Raw genomic sequence first — 8,727 nt, forward strand, 5'->3', positions numbered from 1 at the left:
GTTCTAGTCCATTCAAGGTATTCTTATCCTCAGGTTTAATCCATCATAGTTCTTTTATTTTCTTTTATCTCCTAACTCATTATTTTGGCTTTTGGTTAGGTGTTTAAGATTCTTGAAACTTAAGGTTTTTGGTAAATTCTATCTTGATGGTTTAGATCTCTTTTTCATCTCTATTTCTTTAGAAACTCATGATTCTTATTGTTGATTTTAGGAGTTTTCCAATCCCGTTCTTGTCTCCAATATTCCGGTTTTTGGTAAGGAAGATAGGTTAGATTATATGTGTTATGATATGTTTATATGCTATGATATGTCATGTGCTATGTATGTATGTATGAGTATGTTTTTAGTCGCTTGGGGCTTATAGTTGCTTAGATGGGAAACCCCAAGATTTTTTATCATTATCGTGGATTAGAGTTATGATTTACCCTACCTTGATTAGTAGACTGAGGACCTAGATGGGTTATCATATACTACTTTGTGATCTAACCTACCTCGATTAGTAGACTGAGGACCTAGATTGTTTTATCACATGCTACGGTAATGAGTTAATGACCATTAATATTGGTGTCCTATATGATATACGTTTTTACGTCAAATGTTTTATAGTATATGTTTTATGATATAGCCTTATGATGTATGTTATATGTTTTTAGTAGATTTTCCTTACTGGGCATTAGGCTCATTCCTTTTATTTTAGATGGTGCAGGAAAATGAGCTTGGAAGGCGGGATGGATTCGTGACAGCTTGGCATGTGTATTGGGGATGGATTGATTGAATGGACTGCTGGAAGATCGAGGATGAAGTTATTTTAAGTCTTTAATTTATGTATTTATTTTCCGCACTTAGTTTTTAAACAATTAATTAAAGTTTATATTTTTATGTATTAAACAATGGGATCCCATACCATATTTTGTATTCCATACCGTATTTTGGATTTTTATAATAAAGTTCTATTATTTTATGTATGTATTCCAAAATAGTAGTTATGTCTTAGCAGCTTTTAATGGCCTGAGGTCTTAGAATTAATTGAGACATTACAGAGAGAAAGAGAGAGAGAGAGAGAGAGAGAGAGAGGAGTGTTTGAGAAATTCTGATAGTTCCGGTTAGTTCCTAGAGTTAAGTTTGGCTATATCCCTTAACAAAAAGACCTAATTGCCCCTGGTATTAACCCAGCCCTCCTGTTGCCCATAAGGGCTAAAACAGTCATTTGCCCCGTTTTCTGCTAATTCCTCGAGTCGTCCTACCAATTCCCAACCAATCCCGACACACCCAACTAATTATCAAATACTTACCCGTTATTCAATAAACCCCAAATATATGTTAAATTTCCCAAAATAACCCTAGGCTCACCCCAAGCTGGGTATTAAACCCTGTTGTGACTATTTCGCTAATTCGCTCACTAGGATCGCCTCGAGTTGTATACTGCAAATATATCCACATAATAATGTGGTCTCAATCATTTAATACATATAACCGCATTTATGCCCTCAACGGGCCAAAATTACAAATATGCCCTTATAGACAAACAGGCCCACATGCATATTTAATACTCATAAACATGCATATAAATATATTCATATTATCATATAAATCATGCATTCCACATAGTCACACATTTAATCAATAAATCACACATATATCTAATTATGCCCTCCCAGCACGCTAATCAAGGCACTAACCCTATTAGCATTTTTGGGACGTTACAATGGCTTACGAAGATTTTGGGTGATCTGGAAATTGTTCCAAATATGGATAAACCAATCATACTCTATTGTGACAACAGTGGATCGACTGCCAACTCAAAAGAACAAAGAAGCCATAAAAGAGTCAAGCATATAGAGCACAAGTACCATCTCATAAGAGAGATACTACATATAGGGGATGTAATCGTTCAAAAGATTGGATCAGCAAACAACCATGTTGATCCCTTTACGAAGATGCTTCCTGCTACGAGTTTTGATAGTCATTTATTAGATTTAGGATTACGCGACATGTCCCATCTACTTTAAGCAAGTGGGAGATTGTTGGGATTTGTGCCCTTAAAGCGTATTTCTGTATGAATGATTACTGTTAATTAAATAAAGTCAATATTTTGAACTCATATTTGTATTTGATTATACATGTCATTTATCATGAAGATCCAATATTATTGATGTGGTCTTGAATAAAGTATATATATATAATGACATAAATACAAGAGGATTTAATTCAAGATAATAATATAAAAATTGTCTGTAATCACTAAATAAAGCAGGAGCTTTATTTAATAAACATTACGAGCACAGTCTATCTTTTATTTAAGACAGAAGTTTATCCAAATTGTTCAGTGTAGCAACGCAAAGAGATAGATGTACCGTATACAATATAGATTGTATTGGACTGGGACATGATGAAAGAAAGAACTTCTGATAATCTCCATTAAAATATAGAAGTTCAACATTCATCAATCGATGATTGTTTGAGACTTGACCTCAATTCTGAATTATCGGATAAGGTTCAATATTCCTACGACCGAATTCCTAATATCTTAGAGTCATAGAACTACAAGTGTTTGGGAACATACTTCACATATATAGAATCTACTTCTTACTTAAATGAAAGCAGATTAGTTGTTCCTTTTAGTGTTGATTCATGGCTTGAACATAGAGCGCTCAATTTTTGTTAGAGAACAAAAATTTTATTCTATAATTAAATTTACAGAATAATGTTCATTAGAGGATCAATGGAACTAATTGATAAAGACATAATTAGAGAGGTTAATGGACATTAAGGCCTAGCTTTATTATGAACAACTAGTAGAGGGTCATAACTCATCATGCAATGACTAAATCAATGGACAACTTTATAGTTATAGCTTCTGATAATATAAGACTATAGTTTTGAGAGTTCAACTATGAATTTCTAGTGGAATAATTCATAGTTAATAAATTATTTAATGGAACTTAGAGTTAGTGAAATTAATGAAATTATTGGTGCTTAGAAGTATGGGTCCATATTGTCCCCGTACTAGCTCGATAACATAGAGGTAGGATTTTGGTATTAAAAGGAATTAATTAAATATTATAAAGTATTACTTTTAATCTCACAAAATAATATTCAAGATGTTATTTATGAAATAATATTTAATGGCAAATAAACTTATATTGATAATTTTGTGAAATTAATTTTTTATTGAAAAATTAATCATATTTAATTTTTTGTATAATTGTATACTAAATAAAATAATATGATAAATGTCCCACAAATAGCATTTTATAGAGATAAAATACCACAAGGCCCAAAACCTTGTAGTTGGCACCAACCACAGTCCAAATGGATTGTGGCCCACACATACGCCCAATGTGATTAAGGCTAGGTCTTATTTCTATTGTAATATTAATAGAATATAATATCAAGGAAAAAAAAGAGATCAGATGCAATTAACGTTATTTTTCCAAGAGAGAGAAATAGAGAACTTTGTTCTCTATGAATTGTGAGAAGAACACTCTCATGTGTTGAGATTCAAAAGTGTGTTCGTGTTTATCCTACCAAATAGCATAGACATCCAACTGTCTCATTCTCTTTGTGCGAGCCATAGTATGGAAGATGGTGGGTTAGGAGGCTAAGACGCTATTTGATCTACACGTGCTCTACATCTAGAAAAGGTACTTGTAAGTTTCTATTTTATTCAGATTCATGAGCATGAGAAAGATCTCATTCTAGTTATGGTTCCTAGAGTGATTCGTTCTTATGCTTTAATAATTGTTATTATTATATTGATATATTATTTCATGCTTCCCGTGCACTATCAATCACGTGATCAAAAACCAATAGTCATTTTGTTGTTTTTCTTATTTCTAACTTAGTTTTGCTTGTTTTATGTGACAAAAAGGAGTGAACTTCTTTTAGATAAGTTCAGTCATACTTTTCTTATGTAACTCTGACTGTTTATTGATTTTGGTGTATTCATTATATTGTATGTCTTTTACTGAATTTGCTAGTGATATTTTGTCACTCTTTGATATATAGTATGAGACCCTGTGAAATTATAAGTTAGATTCAATTTAATATAGATCAATTAAATTATGCTTTTAACATATACATCTTCCAGTTGTAATTAATGATGTAGAATTGCAACTGCATTTTGAATTAATACCAATGTTAGATTAGAATTTCCAGCACTACATCTCTACCTTATCAAGCTCTTAATCTGATTATTTTTTTCATCTATTATTTTATTATTTTTAACTCTTTTCTACTTTTTTTCTATTTTTATTTTTAACTTGACTAATCTAATCTTTAGTTGTGTGTTGCCTCTCTGTGGATACGACATATCTCGATTACTACCGCAACCGCTTATGAGTTTATTAGGCAATATCACTATAGATCTATCTCAAACAACTTTCACAAACACAATCTTAAATCAAAGCTTCACCACCCAGCTCAAATTTCACAAACTCAACTTTAAAACCCAGCTCAAATTTCACAAATCCAGCTTCAAATCAAAGCTTCAAAACCCAATAAGTTCATTAAACAACATAACTAGAAGAAGAAGAAGAAGAAGACCGCAATGCTATAATGGCCTTCATCCTCGTCCTTGTGGCACCCAAACCTTCGGCGAGCAGGGTATTAGACCTACGATGACCTCTGGCGAAGCCCTTTTTTTTGTCGTCCTGAGCCTTGACGTCTCCTACGAAAAAGAAAGCAAGCAAGAAGAAGATTTGCACATATAGTAGCCACCTGAGTTTTAGATCTGCACGTACAGTAACAAGCTTCGGCATGTCCTTTCCCTATACCCCGACCCAAATCCCATCTCAGAGCTCGTCGTCGTCCCTTTCTCTTCATTGTTGACTGGTACTGCTCCCCTCCACCGTCTGCTCCAATGTCGTCAAGTAGGTTTTAGATTTAGGTTTATCATGTTTGGTTTTGAATTGTGCTTTTTTTTTAAAAAAACATATATATTTATGTTTAATATTATTTAAGTTTTAATTAAATTTATATTTAGGTTTTAGTTATTAAATTTTGATTAAAATTAAAGAATAGTTTTTTAATATGTTGTTTAATTTTTTAACATTTAAAATGAATTAAAAATAATTTTTTATTTTTATTAGATTTTAAATAATTTTTTAATATTTAAATGAATTTTTTAAACAATATATATATATCTATATATATAAAGTATTGATCTGGACCAATTAAAAGCTGTCACCTAAACGATTACCTAGCACTTAACAATCATGTACTTACGGCTGTCAATAATTGTTGACAGAATGTATTTTATCCACCAAAAAATCAACTTGGTATTAAAGTGTTACAAAATGATAAACTTAAGCACTTTTAGTGCAAATTACTTTACTAATAATAAGTGCATCAAGATCGATAACTTCTTCAAAATGTTGATTAAAACTGGAAAAAAGATGACGGACTAAATTAACATAATATATGGTAATTAGTTAACAAAAGACTACGTACATGCCAATGTATTAAAAATGACACTATATTAATCGAGACAAGAACGAGATTGGAAAACTCCTAAAATCAACAATAAGAATCATGAGTTTCTAAAGAAATAGAGATGAAAAAGAGATCTAAACCATCAAGATAGAATTTACCAAAAACCTTAAGTTTCAAGAATCTTAAACACCTAACCAAAAGCCAAAATAATGAGTTAGGAGCTAAAAGAAAATAAAAGAACTATGATGGATTAAACCTGAGGATAAGAATACCTTGAATGGACTAGAACTCTGATCTACACCTCGATACCGAAATAACACTCTATCTTACTTCCCAAGTGTTTAGAAAAGCTTAGATTGAAAAAGATTTTATCCCAAAACCCTAGTGTTTTCTCCCTAGAATAAACTTAGCAGCTTGGAGCCTCTAAATAATGCTTGAATAATGAATGAAATGGCTGAGTACTAGGTCCTATTTATAGATTTAAAGGAGTGAAACTAACCCCTTTTAAAAATAATAAATAAATGAATATAAATTGAAAAGATTTGAATTTTTGGTTCAACAGATGCCCAGAACTTGGTCAAAAATGTTCAGGAGAAAATCTAGGCTGTTGAGGGCTGTTTCCAATTTAAATCCACAAATTTTCAAAAATGGCTCTAGGAGCCGATATATTTCCCTCCCTAGGCGATATAACGCCCCTACCTATGCCCCGAGCTTTCATGCTTTTGTTAATGTGAAATCGACGTGCTTTTCGTATCTTCCGTAGGCAATGTATCAGCCCTATAGCTGTGATATATCGGCATACGATGATATTTTAAACACATTTTTGCACACTTTCAGCATATTTGAAGTTTGTTAAAACAACTTTTAATGAGTAAAACGTAATCCTAACAGCTACTGGAAGGTTCTAGAACTTCTAGATCTATCTTTTATTTATTTCTTGATCTGAAATGCTTAAATCCTCAATAAACTTGCTTGTGACAAGTGTCACGTTCTTATTAGTTCTATCTAAACCTTAGGTTATAATAAATAATATTTCTAGGACCAGCTATATTAATCAAACCTTATGTTAAAATTAATATTTCTAAACTATAGGTTAAACTTATAAAATCCATAACTATTTCTATGAGTTTCCAAATAAATCCCGGCTTGAACCAATATCCACGAAAACTAAAATACTACAAGCTGCAACAGCAACTACTACTACTACTACTACTATCTAGCTAAGTAAAATTCTGAGACGCTACACACTCTCTCTTGCACGTTCACTCTCTCTCCCTCTCTTGTGCTTTGAAGTTGGAGGAATTTGAAGGGAAAAACTTGGTTTTTGTAACACCCTAAACTCCAGGGACCGTTACAGTGCACATTGCAAATAGTGCTAAACTTGCTAATTGAGTCATTTGGCCATAAACGTGTAACTAAGTATGATTAGCGGTTTAGGGATTAAAAATTTCGGTTAAGATTTAACATTTCACTAGAACATTTCTTATATACATTGGGATCCCAAAAATATAATTTAAAGGTTTATTACAACAAAATATTTACAACCAGCCGATCTAAGCGGCAAAACAGGGTTTAACCCTAGTTCCTCTCCTTCAAACATCGGCTGTGGCTATCGAGCAGCTGCATATGTACACATCGTCACCTAAGCTCTCCAACTCAAGGATGGTCCAGCTTTCTTTTTCCTTTACCTGCACCACATGCTCATGAACAATCATATTATGATATCAAGAAAACTCAATATGCTCATGAACAATCATATTATGATATCAAATCATATCTAGCATGCCTAGCAAACATAGCTTTATTCAAGCATGCAAATAAGTTCAAACAATGCTGGGGTATCCAGGATAAGAAATCCTGCCCTTCTGATTGGATGACTATCAAGTCAATCCTAATTAGATGAGTGTTTTGACACTTGAGGTTCTGGTAAACCATACTGAGTGACCAACAAGCAAGTCACCACGGGGCTCAGCACCCAGAGCCATGCATATGATGGTCAAAATGATCAATGCCCTGGATAGCCAAGACCATTACACTATGTACTTATAAAGGTGCAGGACTTGCTAATCAAGTCATTAAGTTGGAAACGTGTCACTAAACATGTAGATCTATGGTTAAAAAGGTTTTGGTCTCAAAAGACTCATTTCATATATTTAAACTGTAGTAAACATGGGATCCCATACAAAGCAAAGTTAAGATAACTTTACAGACTCCCAAAAGTACATAAATAACTGCTAGCCATACTAAGGCAAAACAGACGGTCTTTAGGTTCCACATCCTTGGCTAGACCTCAACCGTGGCGACCGAGCACCTGGCTATGTACATTCCGCTCGCTGAGCTCTCCAGTCAGGGCTGATCTAGCTTGCCCTTGCCTTTACCTGCACCACATAGCACCCGTGAGCCAAGGCCCAACAAGAAAACATCATAGGTAACTCAAACATTAACAACAGACAAATAGCTCAGTAAGCATGTATACTCATCAGATAATCCACATCAGATATTCACCATATACATTCCAATACCAGGTACATTCCATCGCATATAATATTCATAACACATAATATTCAGGGCCGACGACTTAGGCCGCACCCTCTGTTTAACCCACTGACTCTGGCCCGCTTAAACCAAGCCCAGTGCATAATAAGCTGTCCTCGGCTACCAGTGGCCGAGCTGCGCCCTTTGCGCTAGTGAGACCCTTGGCACCCTTAGGCCGTTGGTTCACTAAATGGCTTGCATGGCATAATACCATCTTCTCAAGCCTCTACAATAGGGAGCCCTTAGTCCCGTCACATATATTCAACCAGGTGCAGTTTTCTTACCTTTAGTCTGTACGATTATCGAATTACGAGCAACGCCCCTTAAGCACGATCCGTTCCCGAGCCTAAGCTTTTACCACCTAGCCACAACCAAAGCATAGGGTTTCATAAATAATCAAATATAGGTTTCCAGTTACAAAGCTCACTCCTGGGACTCCTAATTCCACCAAGCACGGTGATGAAATCAAACCCGAGCACACTAGACCACTTCCCCATGCTTAAAACCCTCAAAATCTCAAGTGTGCATCCAAGGGATGCGGCCCCTAAAGCCTAGCCGCGGCCCTTCCCCAAAACAAAGCCTACTCCCTCACTGAACCACACACACGCCGCGGTGCGCCCCCTTGGCCGAGCCCCCTTGGCTTCCTTGCATGCTAGGGCCGCAGCACTCTAGAACAGAGCCGCGTCCCTCCCCTTCGAACCCAGATTTTACACCATTTCAAAGCTCAAAACCTCACCTTAAACCATCCCAAAACTCCCC

Source organism: Humulus lupulus, chromosome X (assembly GCF_963169125.1).
Source record: "Humulus lupulus chromosome X, drHumLupu1.1, whole genome shotgun sequence".
Taxonomy (NCBI): domain Eukaryota; kingdom Viridiplantae; phylum Streptophyta; class Magnoliopsida; order Rosales; family Cannabaceae; genus Humulus; species Humulus lupulus.